The sequence below is a fragment of the Syngnathus scovelli genome, unplaced genomic scaffold, assembly GCF_024217435.2.
Source record: "Syngnathus scovelli strain Florida unplaced genomic scaffold, RoL_Ssco_1.2 HiC_scaffold_25, whole genome shotgun sequence".
In the NCBI taxonomy this organism is placed as follows: domain Eukaryota; kingdom Metazoa; phylum Chordata; class Actinopteri; order Syngnathiformes; family Syngnathidae; genus Syngnathus; species Syngnathus scovelli.
The window spans coordinates 725819-742296 of NW_026061342.1; the positions used below are offsets into that span (position 1 = coordinate 725819).

Here is a 16478-nt window from a genome sequence, read left to right on the forward strand (position 1 = left end):
AAGATGGCTAGCGGTGGAAGGAGATTGGATCCCGAACCTGGAAATCCTATGAAAGGAACCGGAAAGGAGGGGTCTAATCCAGACTCTCCAAGACGACATGAAGAACCAGCATGTGTAATATTGTATGGAGGAGGCTTAGAGAAGTGGCCTCAGAAATGGACTGAGTACATAGTGGGATCAAACCCGTCAATAGAGGCGGGATGCCTCTCGACGCGGATGAAAGAAGCCATCGAAAGGGATGGAAGATTTTTTGCCGAGCAACCAGGAGAAGATCGACTATGGATGAAGAGAAGCCCTATGAATGGACTCTTTACACCGATGGGTCAAAAAAGGAAGGAGAGCAGAATGCCCACTGGGGTTTTGTTCTGAAGCAAAATGGAGTGGAGCGTTGCCGCCGCAAAGGAAAGACACCCGGCAGCGCGCAAACAGGAGAGGCCACGGCAGTGCTGGAAGGACTGTTAGAAGCGAAAAAAAATCACGCTGGACGCTTAAGACTTATAACTGACAGTCATTATTGCGCGCAAGCTCTCAAATTCGATCTAGCCATTTGGGAAGAGAATGGCTTTGAGGGCGCGAAAGGAAAACTAGTGGCCCACTATGAAGTGTGGAAAAAGATAGCCGAGTTACGGCTAAATTTGAGTCTGGATGTGGTTCACCAGAAATCTCATGTGAAAGAAGGAGCTTATTGGAGAGGTAATAACGAAGTTGATCGATACGTCCAGAAAAGAAGAATAAAAGTTGTAGGAGCAGAAAAATGGGACAAGACCCCTCGCGGAAAAGTGGTCCCAGATGAGAGCGTGAGGCAAGTCGTGTCGGCAGTGCATGAAGCACTAGGCCACGCGGGTCCACTGCCTACGCGAAAAAAGTTAGAGATGCTGGAACTCTGGGTCCCTGACCGGACGATTCGTGCGGTCCTGCGGGATTGTAATCCGTGCAACAAATACAACGCAGGGCGAAGAGGACGACGCACGGATGGATTGAAGATTAGGAGTACTGTGCCGTGGGGCTCGGTTTGTATGGACGTAGCTGGCCCCATGGGAATAAGTGGCGCAAAGGGTGAGAAATACCTTGTTGTGCTGGTTGACTCGATGTCAGGACACGTCGGGCTGAAAGCAGTGAGAAAAGCCAATGCAAACAGTGTGATCAAGACACTAGAAGATGGGTGCATGTGGCTAGGAATCCCAAAAGAGTTGAGAACAGACAATGGAACTCATTTCAAAAACGCCCAGGTAGACGAGTGGTGTCGTAGGTGGGGAGTAGTCAGAGTCTATTCGCCCCCTTATACGCCACAAGCAAACGGGGTGGCTGAAAGAAGTATTGGCCTAGTCAAAACCTGGTTGGGGAAAAATGCAAACGGGAAAGAGTGGAGTACTAAACTACTTGATTTGGTTGCAGACCTGAACGGGAGGAGTAGGAGCAGCCGGCCCTCCCCGTCCGAAGAACTCAATCAACGACTCTTTGTGTCCCAGGAAGTGGGCAGAACCCAAGACGGCTGTCCCAGAATAAAGAGAAGTGTCGGATCAGCGTTGGACAGAAGGTGTGGATCAAGTCGAGGGACCTGAACAGCAACACGGCAGTGAAGGCCAAGTACGACTGCTCGGACATAGTTAGTGAAGTTTTGGATAGAAACACAGTACGACTAAAGAAGAAAGGTATCCAAGGAGTTGAACAGCTGAAGCCGTTATCGGCTGACCCGAGTCAAGCCAAGAAGTAATTTAAATAACATATGGCAACGGACCACGGAACAATCCCAGCCTTCGTGCGCATGGCCGCACACAAAGGTGCGGTCATCGTAAGAAGAACACCAAATGGGATCCAGACCGGAAGGGCCCTAAATCTGGTGAGATTGGCCAAGCGGGGTTGCACACCCGGTGGACCAGAACATTTTCACTGGACATGGGTCAACGAAGCTTGTGTCATTTGTTTGACACCCAACCTGTTGCCTACTATGTGGTCGGGAGTAGGCTTCATGATGCCACCTGTACTGACCACCGAAGTAAGAGAGCTGGAATTTGCCCAGAGAAATGAGGACAAGCTTCCAGTCAAAGTATTAGATGCCATGGTATGCCACCAGTGTCGAATTACCATCTTGGCACGAATGGTGTTCTTTTCACAGTGGGAGATCGGACCAACTACGGATGTACGGGCTCGACAAATTAGCTCGTGCACGTGTGTTTGGGACGGCGATGAGCTGAAATATTGCCTCATGTGTTTAGATCGCATGGCAAGAGGAAAATTATTGAAAGTCGGAGAAGCAGAGGGATGGCAAATCACCAGGGCAATGACCCCCCTGGCGACCCTCTATCCAGTGTTGGGAGGAGCGTCTTGGCCGGCATATGATAATAATCAGGCCATGAAGAACCTTTATCTGGCCTTGGGCCATTGTTGGCCTTGGCCAAGGCCAGTCGGCCGGCCTGCCCCCGACAGTTATACAGAAAAGGCCGACGGAATGGCCTTGTTTGCTCGTGAGTCGGTTCTTTCCGCAGGAGGAACCGCAGTCCTTGGGGACCTGCTTGAGGGACCTTGGAGGCCCATGACTTGGGCTCGGGCTGTAGCCCAGTTGTTGGCGTGCAAGGACGCACCATTGGTCAAAGTGGAGGCAGCCCCTGCGGAAACAAGCCCGACTGTGAGCAACATGTACTGCTATCGAAGTGTTTTGGACATGTGTAACAAAGACTTCCAGTATGTGACAAAAAAAGGAATATACTGTTTTGCCCCTGGGAATAAAGTTGGATCAGTCCTTATAGTGAATGAGGGTGAAGCAGCACTGGTAAGGATTACAGTGAAAATGGCCATCATTCCTTACGAAGGAATATATTCACTGGGAATCAAATTGGAGGCCAAAAGGCTTAGCCAAGTTGTAGCCATAAGAAACGCCGGGTCCCAGATACGGAATGTTCTTAGTGAACAAATACAAACAAGAAAGGAGCACGGCACAGTAGCGGCGATAGAACCTCAAGAAAAGGCCAAGGAGACAGATGACCTTGACCGGTCGGAAGCAAGAGAATGGGATAAAGGTCCCAGCCAGGAGTTGGCACAGGGATGTCCAGCTGGAGGAAGCATGTTCCAATCGGTGGTGACGGAGGAAAATTCAACCACTTCTCTCCCGCCAGAAGCAGGAGCCCAAGTGGAAATTCAAACAACTTCTCTCCCGCCAGAACCAGAAGTCCGAGTGGAAAGTCAACCCACTTCACTCCTGCCAGAAGCAAAAGTCCAGGAGGGAAACTTATCATGTCCAAAAGCGGAGGGCGGTGGCGTAAGTGACCAACCCAGGAGGATTCTACAAGACTGGACCCCTTTTGATTGGACGAAGTTGTATCCGGCAAATTGCTCTACTCCTGGCTGCGACGGGAGCGGTAGCACCCGACCAGGGGCAACTTACCACCGCTCATTTAGAGCTTGTCCGGTGTATGTGGGGAGCCTCGAGGTGTGTCCCACGCCTGGATGTGATGGAAAAGGAAACACCAGATGGGGTCCGGAGCGTCACCGCACCCTTAAGACATGTCCAGTGCTGGCAGAAATGAAGCGCAAAGCCTCCGAAACCAGGAAACAAGCCGGTAGCCAAGAAAACAACATGTCGAATGATGCGGTAGACACCAGGTCCGAGGAACCAGGTCCGTCTGCATCCGATAAGCCGCTGGGAACGTTGGCTCGAACGGACTCCTATTATGCAGTGTGGTCTACAAAAACAGAACCTCAAAAGAAAAAGAGGGGTCGGGCCGCAGTAGAGGAATTGACTAGGCTGTGGAGCCAGCCAGATTCCCAGGGGGAAGACAACTGAAAAAAAAAAAAAGAAGAAGAATGTGTACATACGTGTATATGTAAATGAATAGGCATGTAATTGTGTATGTATACATGTGTATATAAAAGTATGATAACAATGTATCATTAATGGACTGTACATAACCAATAACAGAAAGGAAACCAGACGGGGACAGCAGAAGAAGTGACCACCTTGGCCAAGGAGGTGGACGTTTTCCTTGGCACAAGGGAGGAGCCAGGGAAGGAGGAGGGGCTGGAAGATCCCCTATAAAGCCAGGAGAGAAGAACCAGATCTTCATTCAGCCCTGAGAAGTGACCAACCATGAACTTCCCGCGCGGAGTCAAGAGAAAGAGAACAATGAGCCTGGAGAGTGGGGAGTCACCAATGGCCCCCCCAGGCTACACGGATGATCCCGCTGGTTGCAACCCGGTGGAACCAGCGGGTAGGCTGAGCCCCGGGACCGGGGCTTCCACAGACAACGATGGGAAGAACTGGAGGAATCCGTTTTTCATGGAAGAAGAGCAAGAGATTTATGTAAATCAGGAATGGATAGCTCTGGAGCCAATCTACGCGAACGCAGTTCCCGTGAAAAAGGATCCAGAGCCGAACTTTGAAAGTCGAGGAGCAACTTTATTTGCAGACAGCGGGTATGAGATTCCCAGCACTTCGCCTTTTTGCGACGAACCACCGAATTTACCCGACAACCCTCCAATGGATTGGAACACAATTGAATGGAGACCATCTATTTTTCCTCAGCCGGCGATATCATGGAAGAAGACCCTGATGACGGATTGGCTGACAGCTATAATACTTTCAGTCATTTTGACAGGCATCCTACTCAGCTTCACACTTTGGAAGAGCGCGGCCCGCTATGATCCGATGGAGATGATCAATATCGAGTACGATGGAACGAAGCTCTTCAATCAAACCTGTTGGGCAGTGGACTTTGGAAGCGTCACCGTGAAATGGAATACATCCATAGCACCAGACATCGCTACCAGACAATATTGGACATCGATACTGCGACGACGAGAGAAGATGATCGCCTTGCCACTGGAACCAGGAGCAATTCCGCGCGCAGGAGATGAGGAGGAAAGACGGTATAAGACAAAAAGGGAAATAGTGAGTGAAGTAACTCACTTTCCCGATCATTTGGGTCGCGTGAATTGGACAGGGCAAATAATAAGTAACATCAGTGCTTGTGATATGAGGTACTTCAAAGCGCCAGAAAACTTTGCTAATCTAACGATAAGCTTGATTTGCAAGAACAAACGTGAAGAGAAAATTGTTAAAAGAAATTGGATTTTGAAAGTGGGCGAGGAGCATGCGGAATGGTATAGCAATGCCTCGTGTGTCCCGTTGCCCGAATCAAAAGGAGGGTATTGGGAAAAGAGTGGGAAAAGGCCGGAGGAATTTTCATTCCCGGCCCCAATGAAAAACTCCACGTGCCGTGGCACTTATCCCGGATGGGAGCCGTGCTGGAGTTGTTTAGATTTGGTTTGTGAAAAAACTCAGGATTATTCAAGTAAGCGTCGCCTTAACCGGGTGCCGAGAAGCCTGTCCGACAGCCAGAAGCCAGTATTTTGGGACTGTCAGAGAGTTTTTAGTAGGTTAAATGCGTGTTACTTTAACGTGGGACAATTTTGTGAGAATAATTATCATGTGATAATGTGGGCCTATAAATTCCAAAAGATGAAGTCCCCTGTCGCAGTGTCAACAAGGGGAGGGAGGAAGTTCAACCCAAATAAGGAACCAGTGGATTTTGAATTTTGGCTAAATAGTTCATTTCCATGGTTATGGCAGGTACAGAGACAAATTGCTGTGCCCAGCAGTGACCAGGGCAGACACCGGTTGTACCCGTCGGCAAGGCACTTATGGGTTCAACGGTTACCCACTCCTGCCGATTTGTTGACGGTAACTCCGGGAGAATTTGATAAAATTGACCAATGTGTAGTGGGCAAAATTTATGCTGGATTGCATGGGAAGGATTGGACAGTTGGGAAGTCACTAAGATGTGACCTGGATGAGATCAAGCGATCCGTCTTGGGCACCAGGTGGGTTCACAACTGTGCCAGTCTCTTAGTAAACAAAACAGTGAAAGGAATTTTACAGGCATGGTCTGAGATAAACGTTCGGGACCCCGCCAAGACATGGTGGGGATTTAACGGGTATGAGATGAAGCAATGGGTTATACCCTGTTTAAACGTAACAACAAATTACTGGGTTCAATACCAATTTATGTCAACAGTATATTCAAAAGAGACTGATATCAAGCCCACAGGAATATATTCCCCATATATCTATGTGAATCCTCGGCCCTGGGCGATGACTTGTAACACTGAGAAAACAAAATGTTTGATTACCTTAGCTCGTGAACAATGTGTTACACTGCCTAATTGGAAAGAATATTGTTTAGATAAATATCAAGATGAGAGATACAGGAGTGTGGAAGGGGCTTTGTGGGAGTACGTCTCGCCACAAAACAGGTGGAGGCGTCAGCCCGCTAGAGACCGGGTGCCTTGTAGTACCTGGGTACAAAATGAAGGATTGCTAAATTTAGGCAAGCCAGTGTCTATCCCCTATCGGCTGCCTGCGCTGATGCAGATTGCTGAGGGGCGTGCGTTCCGAAAGAGTCTGTGTGAGGGGCGGCAGTTTATAGGTTTTGATTGGGTTGGCCCCAATAGAATTTTCAATAATGGAACATGTTTTTCCCCGTCAGAGCATTGGATAAAATGTGGTCATGGAGAAAACATTCATGATTGCACTTGGTATGAGAAGATAGGGGCGGCGCTGCAGTCAGCAACAAGTGCCGCGGTTGAGGCCTTTGGTGATGTGATCAGCGGTGCATTGGAGGTGGTACTGGGGCCAATCTGGGCGTGGGTGCTAGTAGGGTTTGCGTTGATAGGAATAGCAACAACTTTGTGCATTGCCATAAAAGGTAGTATTAAGAGGCTTTTGTTTGACCCCCGCGAGAGAGAGGCGTCTCTAGTTAGGCAAATGACGGCCCACAAGAGGGGTGGTCGGAACGTCTTATTAAAAGGAGAAGTCGGGCGGCCGTCGGGCATTTGAGCCTGACAGCTCAGAGACTGGAACTTCAAGAGACAAAAGAGAAAAAAGAAAAGAAGAAGAACTAATTATGGCAACAAACAGCTCAAGCGGGTTTTTAAATCCAAGAGGGAGGCCAGGAGCGATGAGAGTGAGTAACGAAGTTCAATATTGGGTTTTATTCAGTATCTGGACAGCCTACTGCTGTTCTGGGTCTTGGGATTTGCAACAACTCACTCGCCCCGTGGTTTTGGTCATATCAATATTCAAGGTTTTGATTTTGAGATTTTTATACACAAGACACACGATGGGTTTGGGTCTTTTTATAGTCTACATGCATGGCCGAATGTATGTTGACCCTGATACCCCCAGAGGTATCGCCGAAATTGTATTGCTTATTTTGTGGAGTGTTTTGGAAGTGGTGTCAATTTTTGTTTATTATGTTGTTTTCAGGGTTGTCATATTAGAAGCAATATTAGTGATAGGAATGGCCATGTATGTTATAAAGATGGTAGCCAGACTTGACCAGCATGCCCGCACCTCTGTCGCGTGGAGATGGCGTACAGCCAAACTCGTACTCTGGTGCATAGTATGGGGGTCATTGTCTGTGTTACTTTGGACCGAAGTGGTGGACCAATTGGCAATGATAACCTGGTTTTTTACATACTCTGTTTTTTTTCCCCTCCCGCCCCGAGAGGCGGGAGGGCAGCAGCCGAGAAGCCCCTCTATTGTATACCGAGGGGCTGGCAGAGGGGTGATTGTTTGATGTGTAACATGAAAAATGTTAAAATTTGTGCTTCCATGTGTTACAGACTGTACACCGTATAACGGATGCACCTAAATGCATCCTATGCGGGATGAGCCACATGAAATTGGCCTGGGTGATCGGGAGATCTTATGTGGGAAACTGTTGTTATCAGGCCGGCTTTAGTTTGGCTTGGCTGGTCCCTGACGGTCTGTATGTAAAAGAGGGAGAGCAGTCCAGCTTGGACCATCTCGGATGGGAAGGATGTGCGGATTTGATGACCACCGCGACTCTGCTCGAGACAACTACAGGGCCCCTGATGGCACGTACGGTTCTCATGCATGGAGCAGGAGTAACCCACGGCACTATCTGGCCTTTGATTCACATGACCTGGCGTCAACAGAACGGCACCCGATGCGTCACTTCACATTGGCAATGTGGGCGCTGTCTGACAGTGAGCGCTCCTCATCGCTTTGTCCCGGCTGACTTTTACACGCACCCAAACGCAGGATATGGATTACACCGACCTATGGGGATGCCCAGCGAGGCCCCTGTGGGGCTTGTCCGGCCTGCGCGTCGGGGAGGAGGACGGTGTGTTGGACATTGGACCCTGGATGGGTCTTACGTCCGGTGCAGAGAGCCATGCGAGGGTTGCATGGGGCGTCGGGATCCAGACGGCAGCCGTACGTATGGAGGGCCTGGCTACAATGATGGTCCTCCCCTCGACTCGCCCACCAGCCCCGTACGGCTGATAAGCCCGCTGGATGTGGATGCAGCTCCTTCTGAGTCTGAGGACGACGATGAGGCTCGAGACGGAGGACGCGGGAGCGAGGCTGAAAATGAGGAGGCAGATGTCGAGAGTGTGGCCACGGGGCGTTCAACACCGGAGCTGAGAGCCCTCGCCGTGGAGAACCACGCTGACGACGACAACGCTGCTAGTCGGTTGTCGCGCCTGATCAACGCCCTCGCAGAGATCGCCCGACAGGGAGACATGGCAGCGGCCTGCCCTACTTCAACGACCGCTGAGGTTGTGAATATCTCAGACGAAGACGACGACATGGCTGTGTAGCTCTTGGGGATCAGGGATAATTTATACCTGTTTTCAATCCAAGGGGAGGGTGTCGTGTAACATGGGGGTAGAGATGGTCCAAATGGTAGAATATGGATTGTTCACAGGAATAAATTGGCAGAGCTGAAATTCCAAATTTGTCCAAAAGATGGCGCCAGACCAAAACGTGAGACCAAAAGAGGGGCCAGAATAAGCTAAACCGGTTAAAATGGATATAAAAAAGGAACACGGTGTCAGAGTGTGAGTCACGCATGGAAGCACAAATGTGATTTTTATTTTTATTTCTTTGCTTGGCTAAAAATGTATTCTGTAACCACTTTAAGCAATATTATTTGTCAATTCGATCAAGGGACCCGTCACTGAGAATAGTGGCGTGACATAAATTGTTTGGAGAAGCACAAATGTGATTTTTATTTTTATTTCTTTGCTTGGCTAAAAATGTATTCTGTAACCACTTTAAGCAATATTATTTGTCAATTCGATCAAGGGACCCGTCACTGAGAATAGTGGCGTGACATAAATTGTTTGGGGAAGCACAAATGTGATTTTTATTTTTATTTCTTTGCTTGGCTAAAAATGTATTCTGTAACCACTTTAAGCAATATTATTTGTCAATTCGATCAAGGGACCCGTCACTGAGAATAGTGGCGTGACATAAATTGTTTGGAGAAGCACAAATGTGATTTTTATTTTTATTTCTTTGCTTGGCTAAAAATGTATTCTGTAACCACTTTAAGCAATATTATTTGTCAATTCGATCAAGGGACCCGTCACTGAGAATAGTGGCGTGACATAAATTGTTTGGAGAAGCACAAATGTGATTTTTATTTTTATTTCTTTGCTTGGCTAAAAATGTATTCTGTAACCGCTTTAAGCAATATTATTTGTCAATTCGAAATTGTTTAAGAAAGTAGGTCAAGGGTGAAAAGGGGAAGTGAAAGGTTTTACCACTAGCTGTGCATTTGGTGGAAAGTACTGCGTGGTCAGGGCGGAAACAGCGGCTGAAGGCCACAGATAACAAAGCGTGGGGAGGCTGGCCAGTTCCCTCTATGGGCGTGGGAAACTGGCCAGTTCCCTCTATAGGCGTGAGAAAGCTGGCCAGTCCCTTCTATAGGCGTGGGAAAACTGGGCAGTCTTACCCTATAGGGAAAGTACCGGAGAAAAGAAAGGGGAGGGGGGGACGGAGAGGTCTATAAAAGGTCCTGCTGGAGAAGCTTCAGGGCTTTTCCCCCCAAAAGAGCTCTGATACGTGAAGAGGCCCGGAGGAGTTTCAAGATTTTTTCCAAAGTCCCAAAGATCTTTGTGTGAGACGCAGGATCACTGGACTGAAATTAACTTGGATTTACTCCTAAAAATTGGACTGGACAACTTTAAACGAGAAATTGGTGAGGATGACCGTTTTTATGTATTTTAGCGAGAGGGGGGAATAGTCATCGGGCCGCCGGCTTCCTCGTGGCCAGCCTGTTTCTCTAATTTGGATTTTAGAAGCAAGATCGAACTGATCACTCGACTTTGCTTCCACCAAAAATAGCACGCAACTGGTATTTACCTCTTCCCTTTTTTATGAACTGTGTTTTGCAATCGAATTGTTCTGGGATTGAATGATTTTATTAACACGGGTATCAGTGAGTGAAGTTGTTCAGTTTCTGGAGTAATTGAGATTTGTAATTCTATTCCATGTTTCTTCAATAAATGTGTTTTGTATATTACTTACTTCGTTGTGCGCGGATTTGTACTAAATATGCAACCGAAGGCTCAGGCCCGCTTCCCCTTTTAGACGGGCCGCGTAAAAAGGAACTCCGAACAAGTTAGAGACTTAAATAACTTCCGTAGTTATCTGAGCCACGAGTGAATTTCGATCTGTTCGAAAGTTGTTTCGTCTGAATAAAATTAAAGGAAGTGTTTAAATCAGATTATTGGTTTTGTGTAGAACGGAAAGTTATTTAACTATTTGAAAGGCTCAGGCCCGCTTCCCCTTTTTGACGGGTCGCGGAAAAAGTAACTCCGAGGAAGTTGGAGAATTAAATAACTTTCGCAAATATTTAAGGGAAGAGTGGATTTCGTTAAAAGTGAATTGTTGGAAATTTACTTCTTCTAAATAAAATAACGATGACGGTTAAAATAAATCAGTGAAGTTGGTGGAGGATAAAAGTATTTCGATTGTCCGTCGGGCGCGGCCCAGTTCCCCTTTTTGTCGGGCCGCGTCAAAAGTTAAATAGGACACGATCAAAAAATAAACTTGCCTTCCAAATTAATTATTGGGCAAATCTAAATACAGCACGACATTTTTATTCGGTTTAAGAAAGTCGCTATTCTTTTCGAAGCAATTAAGTGGGGTGAAGAACTCCGACGGTCAAGTGCAAGATCTACGTATACGAAGTTAGAATTAATCATATAGGGTGCATTAATTTTCTTCTTAAATGCTATTATTGTCACACTTTTATTAATTCGATTCTCTTTCGAATAAAAAAGTTGGTCGGCTCGCTGCATGAGCGACCAAGTGGAACGGACCCATATTAACATTTACTTCGGCAAAACTAGTGCTTGGGTGCGCTATACAAACGAATCCCTGAGGTCTTAACAAAGACATCTAAAAAATATCCGTAACGAATAAGAACTTCAAACATTAGCGGGGAGCCATCAATACGATGCGGTCACTTCGAAGTCCTGCCTCGAATTGAGTTACTCGGGTGACTTGAGAGGGATTGGCGTCGTACAGAAATTAGATTGATTCCGGAGGAGTTAATTTAACTCGGGTGGTTAGATTACGGACGAATCTCCGAACCCGGCTAAAACAAACCCGTTACTGGGAAGCCGGGGGCACCTTAATCCGAGAGGTGCGTTTGACAAGGTAAATACCAGCTGCGTGCTATTTTTGGTGGAAGCAAAATCGAGTGATCAGTTCGATCTTGCTTCTAAAATCCAAATTAGAGAAACAGGCTGGCCACGAGGAAGCCGGCGGCCCGATGACTATTCCCCCCTCTCGCTAAAATACATAAAAACGGTCATCCTCACCGATTTCTCCTATAAAGTTGTCCAGTCCAATTTTTGGGAGTAAATCCAAGTTAATTTCAGTCCAGCGATCCTGCGTCTCACACAAAGATCTTTGGGACTTTGGAAAAAAAATCTTGAAACTCCTCCGGGCCTCTTCACGTATGAGCGCTCTTTTGGGGGAAAAAGCCCTGAAGCTGCTCCTGCAGGACCTTTTATAGACCTCTCCGTCCCCCCCCTCCCCTTTCTTTTCTCCTGTACTTTCCCTATAGGGTAAGACTGCCCAGTTTTCCCACGCCTATAGAAGGGACTGGCCAGCTTTCTCACGCCTATAGAGGGAACTGGCCAGTTTTCCCACGCCCATAGAGGGAACTGGCCAGTTTCCCCACGCTTGGTTATCTGTGGCCTTCAGCAGCTGTTTCCGCCCTGACCACGCAGTACTTTCCACCAAATGCACAGCTAGTGGTAAAACCTTTCACTTCCCCTTTTCTTCTCTTTCTGTTACATGAAAATAACTTTTTAAAGTTACGCTTCAATTAACTCTGAAATAAAAATCCAAACCCTTGACCTACTTTTCTAAACAATTTATGTCACGCCACTATTCTCATAGTGACGGGTTTCTTAATCGAATTGACAAATAATATTGCTTAAAGCGGTTACAGAATACATTTTTAGCCAAGCAAAGAAATAAAAAAATAAGAATCACATTTGTGCTTCTCCAAACAATTTATGTCACGCCCCTATTCTCATAGTGACGGGTCTCTTGATCGAATTGACAAATAATATTGCTTAAAGCGGTTACAGAATAAATTTTTAGCCAAGCAAGGAAATAAAAAAAAAATAAAAATCACATTTGTGCTTCCATGCGTGACTCACACTCTGACACCGTGTTCCTTTTTTATATCTATTTTAACCGGTTCAGCTTATTCTGGCCCCTCTTTTGGGCTCACGTTTTGGTCTGGCGCCATCTTTTGGACAAATTTGGAATTTCAGCTCTGCCAATTTATTCCTGTGAACAATCCATATTCTACCATTTGCACCATCTCTACCCCCATGTTACATGACACCCCCTCTTTGGATTGAAAACAGGTATAAATTATCCCTGATCCCCAAGAGCGACACAGCCATGTCGTCGTCTTCGTCTGAGATATTCACAACCTCAGCGGTCGTTGAAGTAGGGCAGGCCGCTGCCATGTCTCCCTGTCGGGCGATCTCTGCGAGGGCGTTGATCAGGCGCGACAACCGACCAGCAGCGTTGTCGTCGTCAGCGTGGTTCTCCACGGCGAGGGCTCTCAGCTCCGGTGGTGTTGAACCCCCTGTGGCCACACTCTTGACATCTGCATCCTCATTTTCAGCCTCGCTCCTCCGTCTCGAGCCTCATCGTCGTCCTCAGACTCAGAAGGAGCTGCATCCACATCCAGCGGGCTTATCAGCCGTACGGGGCTGATGGGTGAGTCGAGGGGAGGATCGTCATTGTAGCCAGGCCCTCCATACGCACGGCTGCCGTCTGGATCCCGACGCCCCATGCAACCCTCGCATGGCTCTCTGCACCGGACGTAAGACCCATCCAGGGTCCAATGTCCAACACACCGTCCTCCTCCCCGACGCGCAGGCCGGACAAGCCCCACAGGGGCCTCGCTGGGCATCTCCATAGGTCGGTGTAATCCATATCCTGCGTTTGGGTGCGTGTAAAAGTCAGCCGAGAGAAAGCGATGAGGAGCGCTCACTCCCGTCCCGAACACACGTGCACGAGCTAATTTGTCCAGCCCGTACATCCATGGTTGGTCCGATCTCCCATTGTGAAAAGAACACCATTCGTGTCAAAATGGTAATTCGACACTGGTGGCACACCATGGCATCCAATACTTTGACTGGAAGCTTGTCCTCATTTCTCTGGGCAAATTCCAGCTCTCTTACTTCGGTGGTCAGTACAGATGGCATCATGAAGCCTACTCCCGACCACATAGTAGGCAACAGGTTGGGTGTCAAACAAATGACACAAGCTTCGTCGACCCATGTCCAGTGAAAATGTTCTGGTCCACTGGGTGTGCAACCCCGCTTGGCCAATCTCACCAGATTTAGGGCCCTTCCGGTCTGGATCCCATTTAGTGTTCTTCTTACGATGACCGCACCTTTGTGTGCGGCCATGCGCACGAAGGCCGGGATTGTTCCGTGGTCCGTTGCCATATGTTATTTGAATTACTTCTTGGCTTGATTCGGGTCAGCCGATAACGGCTTCAGCTGTTCAACTCCTTGGATACCTTTCTTCTTTAGTCGTACTGTGTTTCTATCCAAAACTTCACTAACGATGTCCGAGCAGTCGTACTTGGCCTTCACTGCCGTGTTGCTGTTCAGGTCCCTCGACTTGATCCACACCTTCTGTCCAACGCTGAACCGACACTTCTCCTTATTCTGGGACGAGCCGTCTTGGGTTCTGCCCACTTCTTGTGACACAAAGAGTCGTTGGTTCAGCTCTTCGGACGGGGAGGGCCGGCTGCTTCTGCTCCTCCCGTTCAGGTCCGCAACCAAATCAAGCAGTTTAGTACTCCACTCTTTTCCGTTAGCATTTTTTCCCAACCAGGTTTTGACCAGACCAATAGTTCTTTCTGCCACCCCATTTGCTTGTGGTGTATAAGGAGGCGAATAGACTCTGACTATTCCCCACCTACGACACCATTCGTCCACCTGGGCGTTTTTGAAATGTGTTCCATTGTCTGTTCTCAACTCTTTTGGGATTCCTAGCCACATGCACCCATCTTCCAGTGTCTTGATCACACTGTTTGCATTGGCTTTTCTCACTGCTTTCAGCCCGACGTGTCCTGACATCGAGTCTACCAGCACAACCAGGTATTTCTCACCCTTTGCGCCACTTATTCCCATGGGGCCAGCCACGTCCATACAAACCGAGCCCCACGGCACAGTACTCCTAATCGTCAATCCATCCGTGCATCGTCCTCTTCGCCCTGCGTTGTATTTGTTGCACGGATTACAATCCCGCAGGACCGCACGAATCGTCCGGTCAGGGACCCAGAGTTCCAGCATCTCTAACTTTTTTCGCGTAGGCAGTGGACCCGCGTGGCCTAGTGCTTCATGCACTGCCGACACGACTTGCCTCACGCTCTCATCTGGGACCACTTTTCCGCGTGGGGTCTTGTCCCATTTTTCTGCTCCTACAACTATTATTCTTCTTTCCTGGACGTATCGATCAACTTCGTTATTACCTCTCCAATGAGCTCCTTCCTTCACATGAGATTTCTGGTGAACCACATCCAGACTCAAATTTAGCCGTAACTCGGCTATCTTTTTCCACACTTCATAGTGGGCCACTAGTTTTCCTTTCGCGCCCTCAAAGCCATTCTCTTCCCAAATGGCTAGGTCGAATTTGAGAGCTTGCGCGCAATAATGACTGTCAGTTATAAGTCTTACGCGTCCAGCGTGACTTTTTTCCGCTTCTAACAGTCCTTCCAGCACTGCCGTGGCCTCTCCTGCTTGCGCGCTGCCGGGTGTCTTTCCTTTGCGGCGGCAACGCTCCACTCCATTTTGCTTCAGAATAAAACCCCAGTGGGCATTCTGCTCTCCTTCCTTTTTTGACCCATCGGTGTATAGAGTCCATTCGTAGGGCTTCTCTTCATCCATACTCTTTTTGAGTATCAGCTTCTTTGTGGAGGTTGTAGTTGGTCCAATTTCCAAGTCGGGGTCCAGTAGGATGTCTTCCCATCTGCCCCATCGAATGTTGGTCGCTTTAGTGCTCTCGATTGTAGTCTTTCTTAGAAAACGATGCACATTACTTCCCGTCTGGACTTTGATACCTTGTCCTTGGGCCAGGTCTTTTAAATTACTCCAGTACCTTGCCAACACTGCAAGTTCTTTCTCCTCCTGGGGGAATTTTTTCTCGACGCTGGACAGGGTGTAGGTCCACAAGGCCACCAAACCGGCACCTTCGTTGCTGACCGACACCATTGCATCATTTTCTTCGCACTGCACCTTTGCGACCAGTCTTACTGTCAAACTTCGTGGCTCAAGCCGCACGGCTTCTCGGACGGCCTGTTTCAAATTATTCAAGTTCTGATTGTCACTGTCTGACCACTGCCACTTGGTTGGTTTTTGGCCCTCCGGAGTTTTCTTCAAGCGGCCGTACAGTGGCCTTGCATGCTTCTGATAGTGAGGAACATGATCCCGCACATAATTGCACAGTCCAAGTATTCGCTGCAACTCTGTTTCTGATCTCGGGGGCGAGATCTGTTCGATTTTCTGTCGAAATCCTTCTGAGATTCCTAAGTTCTCAGTCACTTGGAATCCCAAGTAATCCACTTAGAATCGGGCTAGTTGGCATTTCTTGAGATTCAGCTTGAGACCGGCAGCGGAGACTCGTTCCACCACTTTCTGCAGCAAGTCCAAATGTTCCTCCTCTTCGTCATTTGAAACAAACACATCATCGATGTACACCGTAACATCCAAACCACTCAGAACTTGTAAAACCACTGATTGAAACACATTTGGGGAGTTTTTGTATCCTTGTGGCAATCTTTGCCACACGTATGATTTCCCTTTGTGCGTGAATGCTGTTTTTCCTTGTGATGTTTTGGCCAGTCGTAGTGAAAAGAACCCGTTTGCTAAATCAATGCATGATTTGTATTTCTTCACTCTTAGAGTCTTTAGGGATGCCTGGGGATTCATGAGGCTCGCTCGATTAGCCACCGTCCGGCGGTTAAGAGCTTTAAAGTTTATAACTGGCCTCCATCCTCCCCCAGACGCCTCTGGTTTTTTCACTGCCTGAATTGGGCTGTTGGTCACTGGATTTGATTCTTCCCGAATGATGCCAAGCTGTAGAAGTTCCTTCACGATTGTTTCCATTTCAGCCACTG

At 48.0% G+C, this 16478-nt stretch overlaps 1 pseudogene; it reads left to right on the forward strand.

Annotated features, from left to right (window-relative positions):
* The window catches only part of LOC125993026 (janus kinase and microtubule-interacting protein 3-like), a 128075-nt pseudogene that overhangs the window by 12602 nt on the left and 98995 nt on the right, over positions 1-16478 (forward strand).